An 8,088-nucleotide genomic window follows, 5' to 3' on the forward strand; every position below is an offset into this window, starting at 1 on the left:
TGTCTGTGTCTGTGCTACATGTAGATGTGTGACCGCCTGCACACATGTGTTGTGTAACTCAGGAGATATATACTTGTGTACGTGTGTGTCTGTGTTTGTGCTGCACATATACATGTGACCGCCTGCACACATGTGTTATATAACTCAGGAGATGTATACACATATACATGTGTGTCTGTGTCTGTGCTGTACGTACATGTGTGACTGCCTGCACATGTGTGTTGTGTAACTCAGGAGGTATATACGTGTGTACGTGTGTGTCTATGCTGCATGTTCACCTACACCCATGACCACCTGCACACGTGTTGTGTAACTCAAGAGATAGACATGTGCATATGTGTGTGTCTGTGCTGCATGTACACGCATGACCGCCTGCACACGTGTGTCGTGTGTCCTTCTGAGGCTTCTTTCACCCACGTCTGCAGAATACGCCTCTTTCTCTCTTGGCTGTGCTTTCTGGCTCACCGTTATCTGTGTTCTATACTCAGAATATTTCCGTGTGTAAGCACTACTGTCATTTTGTCTTTCCCATGCCCGGGAGAGCAGCATCTTGGTTTCGTGCAGCCAACTGTCTTGCTCTAAAGCTCAGAGTAGATTGTACAGTTGCTATAATTAACTTGCTGATAAAGGGCCGGGAAAACAAAAATCTGTCAAATCTTTCCAGGTTCCCACAGGTGCACATTTCCAGTCTTGCCAAAATATTTTATTGTGGTTGACATCACTATCTTGATGGGTGTGATTTGTCAAATATGGACTTGTTCTTGGCTTCATGTAATTTTTACTACTATCCTTCGTTGCCAGAAACTGTTGAGGTGGGTTTTGCAAGCAGACAGTCTTCTATTTTTCAGGAAATAAAGGAAGCAGCCCTCTACCTAGTTCTGCAGTTTTCTTTTCCTTTCTTTTTTAACAATTTTAACTCATGCCTTCATCCTCGAGTTCTGCAGTTTTAGACCATAGGGGTGTTGTGGCAGACTTCGTGCATTTTCTGAAATCTGCCCCCCTTGGAATGGAGATCATAGGCTGCCTTTTAGCCTGCTCCAGGTTTCTGTCTTCCATTATTCAGTTTCTGTGTGTTTGGGGCTCCCGTTGTTTCACAGGATTACAGAAAAGATAGTTGGAAATGTCTAGGATGGCATGACTGGTGCTGACTTTTTTCTCTTTCTCTTCTGGTTTTTTTTGGAGATAAGAGTCTCACTCTGATACCCTGGATAGAGTGCCATGGCATCATAGCACACAGCAACCTCTAACTCTTGGGCTCAAGCAATTTTCTTGCCTCAGCCTCCCTAGTAGCTGGGACTACAGGTGCCCACCACAACGCCTGGCTATTTTTGCTCTTGTTCAGGTGGGTCTCAAACTCCTGAGCTCAGACAATCCACTTGCCTCAGCCTCCTAGAATGCTGGGATTATAGGTGTGCGCCACCACACCCGGCCTTGACTTTTTTTCTTTTGAGAGTCTTACTCTGTTGCCCTGGCTAGATTGAAGTGGCATCATCACAGCTTACTGCAACCTCAAACACCTGGGCTTGGGTGATCCTCCTGAGTAGCAGGGCCTACAGGTGTGTATTCCTACACCCATCTAATTTTTTGTTTTTTGTAGAGGCTGGGTTTTATTCTTGCTGATCTTGAACTCGTGGCCTCCAGCAATCCTCCTGCCTCAGCCTCCCAAAGTGCTGGGATGACAAGCATGAGTCCCCATGCCTGGCCTATTGCTGACTTTCTTTTGTGTCTGATTACTTGGCAAAGGATTCAAGGCATAGTATCAGCTCTCCTATCTGTTTGATTGAAAGATGTTTGGAAACCCAGAGTTCTAGATAGCCCGTCAGGGAAGACTGGAAGGTTTATGTGGTGGTAGTTGGTTAATTGGACTTTCTCGTTGTTATTACTAGCTTTTTGTTTGCTAAAAAGGACTGTTCTGGAAAAGGGATTTAAGAAAAAACATCTACTACTACTTTTCAAATTTCTTACAATTTCCTAGTCTCAAAAATTTCATCCGGACAACTAATATCTATTCTAACTTTACTTTATGTCTTTGGTCCAAAGCAAGGAACTCGTTTAGTGGTTGGAAATTTCACCAGTTTCTCTGGCATCTTAAATAATGATGCTGACCTAAGAAAATGGCTTGAAGGGATTCGATGCTGTCCTGGTGGAGGGAATCAGAGTCCTCTGATCTTTAATAAGGACTTGCCAGGGATTTGGAACTATCACATCCAAGAACTCTGATGTGAAGGAACAATGGAGTTTGTTAGTTTCTTTCTTAAGAAGACAACTCTCTGAAACCGAAGCAATGGTGGGTGATAGCACAAACTGCTACAAAGGTGTCTTTGTGTCTCTGCTGACACGCAGCCCTGCCGGTTAATGGTGCTATTGTACTCCCTTTGGGTGGATGATCAAGTCGTTTGAAACTAGAATATCTTTCACAAAGGAATTTAAATTTCTAATGAATAGTTTCTTTGGTCAGGAGTGGTTAGGACTGATAAAGTATACAAATGTAATTATGTATAAATATAAATATGGAAAGGTTTGTATTTGCAGTTATTACCTAGAAGAGAGAAATGCAGAATTTGAATTTGTAAGAGCGTTGTGCATAATCAGCTTTTGTTCTCCTAATCCCCGAGCTCCCCAGGACTCCATCTAGTAAGAGGGGTAGGTAGCAGCAGGACTGGGAGCTCCTCTGCCCTGTGCAAGGCACCGTTGTAAGCATCTTACGTGTATGCACTCAGTTTCTTCACCACAACCCAATGAATGGCGTGGTCATCTTCATTTTACAGATGAGGAAACTGAGGCATAGAAGGACGATTAACTCGTACTTGGTGAAGCTGTGACCAAGCAGCAGAGCTAGGATTTGAGTGCAGGCTTTCTGGCTTCAGAGTCTTTACACCTAAGGCCAGATCCATTATGAGTGGGTACTCTATCCCAGCAGAGCAGCTGCCTGGAGGATTTGGGGCTTTAGAATACCTGCCTTCTGGAAAGGTCCAGGGAATGTTCTACTGGCTTTTTCTCGCAGGTCCTGACTCCTTCCTTTCCCCCTCCAACTTCACTTTCCCCATCCTCTCACATGGTTGGAATGCATCAGATTCACTTTATTCTGTGAAACAGAACCTCGTCCCCCTGTCTCTGACGTGTGTGGTTTGAGGTCAGAAGGTGTCCTATGCATGTGTTCTGGAACTCCCCGGTGGGTGCATTTCTTCCCGGTGACAAGTGACACATGTTTAGTTTTGTGGCCTCCTTAGAATCCTGCCAGAACTCTGGTAAAAGTGAACTTGAAGAGAGCCATTTAAAATCACGTCTGGACTTGAGGAGGGCTCAAGGAGGTCACGGGGAGTGGACACGTCAGAGAACTGTATTGTTTTCTGTGTCTTTGAACACATGTGCTGACCGATTGCTAAGGGACACTCCGTCAGCTGTTCTAGAAAGTACAGGATCTGCAAGGTAAATGAAATGCCTTCCTTGCCTCGAGAGAACAGGGGAGGGAAGAGCTGCTCTTGTGATTATAACTGTGAAATGATGAAACCTGGGAATCCGGAAGAGACTTTTGAAATCACCTAGTTCTAGCCTCTCATTTTACAGATGGAAACACTAGGAAAGAAAGTGGCTTGTCCAAGGTCACATAGCTACTTGTGACAGCAGCAGGGATCTAAGTTGGAGACTGTTACTTGCCACTGGAGAGGTTCATGCAAAATGCACTGGGAATTCGGATACTAAAGTGATTGCTTCCTGCTGAAATTAAATTCAACTGAAGCTTAAGATCTTTCAGGATTTTGCTTTTTAATACCTTTTCCCAGGGAAATCTTCTTGTAGATTTATAATGAGCCAATCATCCTTCTTTGGGTTATTTTCACGAGTAGAGGTCATTGAGAAGTAATTTGTATAGGATGTGTGTAATTATGTACTAAGTTCATTGGCTTTCACACACAGTTCTAGTTAATAGGTATCTCCAGTAGGAAGATTGAAGTGGTACAATTTTTAATCAGGAATGACTTCAGGGGACCCTGTGTAAATAGGCAGAATATTTGATTTTCCTATTCCAGCTTTGTGGGCAATTGCTTGTTACTTACTTCTAGCTATAAAAAAAAATGAATTTTAGCAGGGAAGGCATTAAAAACCCATTGTTTAATAGGGTCAAACACCTTGTTCTTTGGCTGGAACACCTTTGAAAACATCAGTTGTCCAGTAACTATTGGTTGCCATTTTTGTTTAGAAGGAAACATTTTCTGTGACATTGTCTCTGTAGAAAAAGCAATTCTTACGATTTTTAACTATTGCCAAGTATTGCAGGTTCTTGACGTTATTTCCTAGGGCTCCCAGGAAGGGCCAGGAAGGCTCACAGAAGGAGGAGAGGCCGATTTATGTTTCCCGTTCAGTATGCGATAGGCAGGAAAGTGGGGACTTGCAGTAATGTTCTTGGAGTTCTAAGAATCCTCTTTATGTCTTTGATTTGGGAAAAGTTGAGTCTTATTAAAGATAGAAATTTGTTCCCATAATTTTTTTTTTTTTTTTTTGAGACAGAGCCTCAAGCTGTCCACCTGGGTAGAGTGCCACGGCATCATAGCTCACAGCAACTTCCAACTCCTGGGCTCAAGTGAGTCTCCTGCCTCAGCCTCCCAAGTAGCTGGGCCCACAGGCACCTGCTACAACGCCCAGCTATTTTTTGGTTGCAGCTGTCATTGTTGTTTGGCAGGCTGGGCTGGATTCGAACCTGCCACCTTAGGTGTATGTGGCTGGCGCCTTAGCCACTTGAGCCACAGGCACTGAGTAGCAGTTTTTACTCTTTTTTATTGTGATAAAGTATGTATAAGATTTGCCATTATAGCCATTTTTTAAGTGTTCAATACAGTGGTATTAAGTATATTCACATTGTCGTGAAGCCATTATCACTGTCCTTCTCCAAACCTTTTCATTATCCCACACTGGAACGCAGTACCCATTAAATGATGACTCCTCATTTGCCATTCCCCACGCCCTGTTAACCACGGCTCTGCTTTCTGTCTCTATTATGTCTGTGAGGACTCTAGGCATCTCCTGTAAGTCGAATCATACACTGTTTGTTCTTTTGTGTATGGAGTGCTTCATTTAACATAATGTCCTCAAGGTTCATCCATGTTATGGAACATATCAGAATTTTATTCCTTTTAAAGGCTGAATAATTCTATTGTACTTTGATCCCATGTTTTGTTTGATAGACAAACAAAAAATACGGTTGTTTCCGTATTTTCGCTGTGGTGAATAATGCTGCAGTGAACACTGATGTACAGATGTCTGCTGGAGTCCCTACTTTGAATTCTTTTGTGTATATACCCACAAGTGGGATTGCTGGTTCAAAGGATAATTCTGTTTTGATTTTTTTTGGGGAATTGCCCATACTGTCTTTCCATAGTGAGTGCACCATTTTACATTCCCATCAGAATGCAGAAGGGTTCTAATTGATTCAGCTCTGTGCTGACACTTGCATAGTAGAACCTCCATAGCTGACCCCCTCACAATGACCACTGCCTTATGTTGACCTAATTTTCATAGATCAGACATGTACCACACGGATGTATCAGAACAGTAGGCCCAGTTCCTTATGTTGACCAGTTTGTTACAGTCCCTTGGGTGGTCAACTTACAGAGGTTCTACTGTATTTTTTTTTTGGATGACAGCCGTCCTAATGGGTGTGAACTGGTGTCTCATTGTGGTTTTGATTTACGTTCCCCTAATTATTAATGATGCTGGGCATTTTTTTGTGTCTTGATCAGCCATATATGTATCTTATTTGGAGAAATGTCTTTTTAAGTCCTTTGCTCATTTTTGAGTTTTAGTTGTTGAGTTTTACCAAGTTCTTTAGGTATTCTAGATACTAATCCCTTGTCAGATATGTGATTACAAAGATTTTCTCCTAGAATTGCTGAATATTTAATGATGTATTAAAATGATGAGCAAGGGATGAGAGACAAATTAAGTGGAAGAGACCTTACTGCCTATGACATTTATTGGGCATTTTAACACTGTACAATTGAAGGACATTATTTGTATTGTTATAAATTAGCTGTGGAACCTTCAACATGTTAATTGAATTCTTTTTTTTTTGTAGTTTTTGGCTGGGGCTGGGTTTGGACCTGCCACCTCCGGCATATGGGGCTGGTGCCCTACTCTGAGCCACAGACACTGCCCATTAATTGAATTCTTTCTTTTTTTTTTTTTTCCCAGTGGCAAGACACGATTTTATTTAGAAATTAGAAAGGAATACAGAAGAAGAAAAAGACAACAGAGCTTTTGGCAGGGGGGAAAGAACATTGTTAATTGAATTCTTTAGGATTCATCTATGAAATAGTGATAAGATCATTACCCACCTAGGGATTGTGAGGATTAAATGTCAAGTGTTGAGAACCCAACCACAGTGTTTAGCCCACAGTAAGCATTCCAGAGATGTTAGGGGGTTTTAGTTTCTATTGAAATTATACATTCTTATGTTCTTAAAAAGCCAAATGTTTCTATATGTTTTGTTAAGAAAAATAGCAGTAACTTACACCTTTTCTTTACATTTTCTGGGCTGCTTATGTCTACTTTTTTCTTTCAGGTGACACTTTCGTGGTTGATCACACTGTTTTGAGCATTATCTGTTGCCTTCCTGACACAGAAGGTGGAGATTTACTTCACTCTTCTGTCTCCGTGTCTGCCTACTCATTCCTACTTATTCTTCTGATTCCCTTTCTCCCGTTACAGACGCATTGTCATTTTGGTTCTATCAGCATTCACCGTTTATAGTTAGCATGTCCATGAAAATGCTATCCAGGGCTTGTCGTAAATTGTGATCCATTTTCCTTTTGTTTTTCCAACTTCTAATTTTTTTCTGGTGTTGATAGTTGTCTTGCTTTTTGTGTGTTTGTTTAGTTTCCTATGTAGTTGTTAGATTAAATTATCACAGATTAATTTATTAAATTTATTACAGATTAAATCCCATGTCAGTTGACTTTTGAAGAGCTTCAGAACCCTGCAAATTCTGTCATTTCATTTTCTTAGAGAAATATATTCCAGAGTCTTCTCATTTGCTCCAATCTGGACCGGTCACTGCTGTGACTCATGTGCAGTGATCCCATTCTGTGACATCTCTTCATCACGGTCCAGTGTGGATTCCCGTCACCCCTGTCTTTTGTTGACTTCTCAGATTCCTGTACCCCACGTCTTGCTCCTTTCTGATTTATTTTTTATTTTTTATTTTGAGGGAGCATGTCCTTCCATGGTTTCTTGAGAAAGGAGGCTTAGGACATAATTTATGAGACCTTGAATGTCTTCACTGATCTTTATTCTACCTCGACATGTGTAGGTACATGGGAATGGGAATTTTTTTCAGAATTTCGAGGGCGTTGTACTACTGTCTTTTATCTTGCAATGTTTGTGTCAAGAATCCTAATTTTTTCTTTAGCTTTTATGTCACTTTTTTGTTGGGTCTTTTTCTGATGTTTTACAATTTCACAGTGATATTTTTCTTCCATGACAATGGCATTTTATGGGCATTTCAATCTGGAAATTTATGCTCTTCAATTGTTGGGTATTTTCTGGAATTACTTTGTCAATCATTTCTTCATCTTCATACGGTGGATTTCTTTGGAATCTATATGATTTCATTGTTGAATCTTCTGGACTCTTCCTCAAGTTTTCTTATTTATTCCCTTCTTTGTGTATTTTTAGAAAAGCTAATCTCTAGGATATTTATCTTCTAACCTGTCTATTGGGTTCCTAAAAAAATTATAGAAATATACATCAAGCTGCAATTATAAACATGCAGCTTGAAGAATGTCCACAAAGAATTGTACCGAGGACACAGACCAAGAGACAGGAGCCTCCCACTGGCTGCTTCCACCCACAGTAGACACTGCCTGACTCTAAGGCTGTACGGTTTCATGTGTGTTTGAATTAGACCTGTCGGCTCCTTTAAGGCGTGATTTGTATCTGCACACAGCATGGAATGTGCTTGTTGCCCCAAACCAGTATTTGTTCTTCCTGAAGACTTTGTGCTATTCAGCCACATTGTGGCCACTGTCCAGTACAGGCAGCCCCCGGGTTACAAACGAGATAGCTTCTGAAGGTTTGTTCTTTTTTTTTTTTTTT

General features: G+C 41.2%; 1 protein-coding gene across 2 annotated transcripts in view; it reads left to right on the top strand.

The window, feature by feature from the left end:
- The window catches only part of FTO (FTO, alpha-ketoglutarate dependent dioxygenase), a 402,518-nt gene that overhangs the window by 132,229 nt on the left and 262,201 nt on the right, over positions 1–8,088 (top strand). The window lies entirely within an intron of this gene.

This window comes from Otolemur garnettii, unplaced genomic scaffold (genome assembly GCF_000181295.1).
Source record: "Otolemur garnettii isolate 467f Iridium unplaced genomic scaffold, OtoGar3 scaffold00058, whole genome shotgun sequence".
NCBI lineage: Eukaryota > Metazoa > Chordata > Mammalia > Primates > Galagidae > Otolemur > Otolemur garnettii.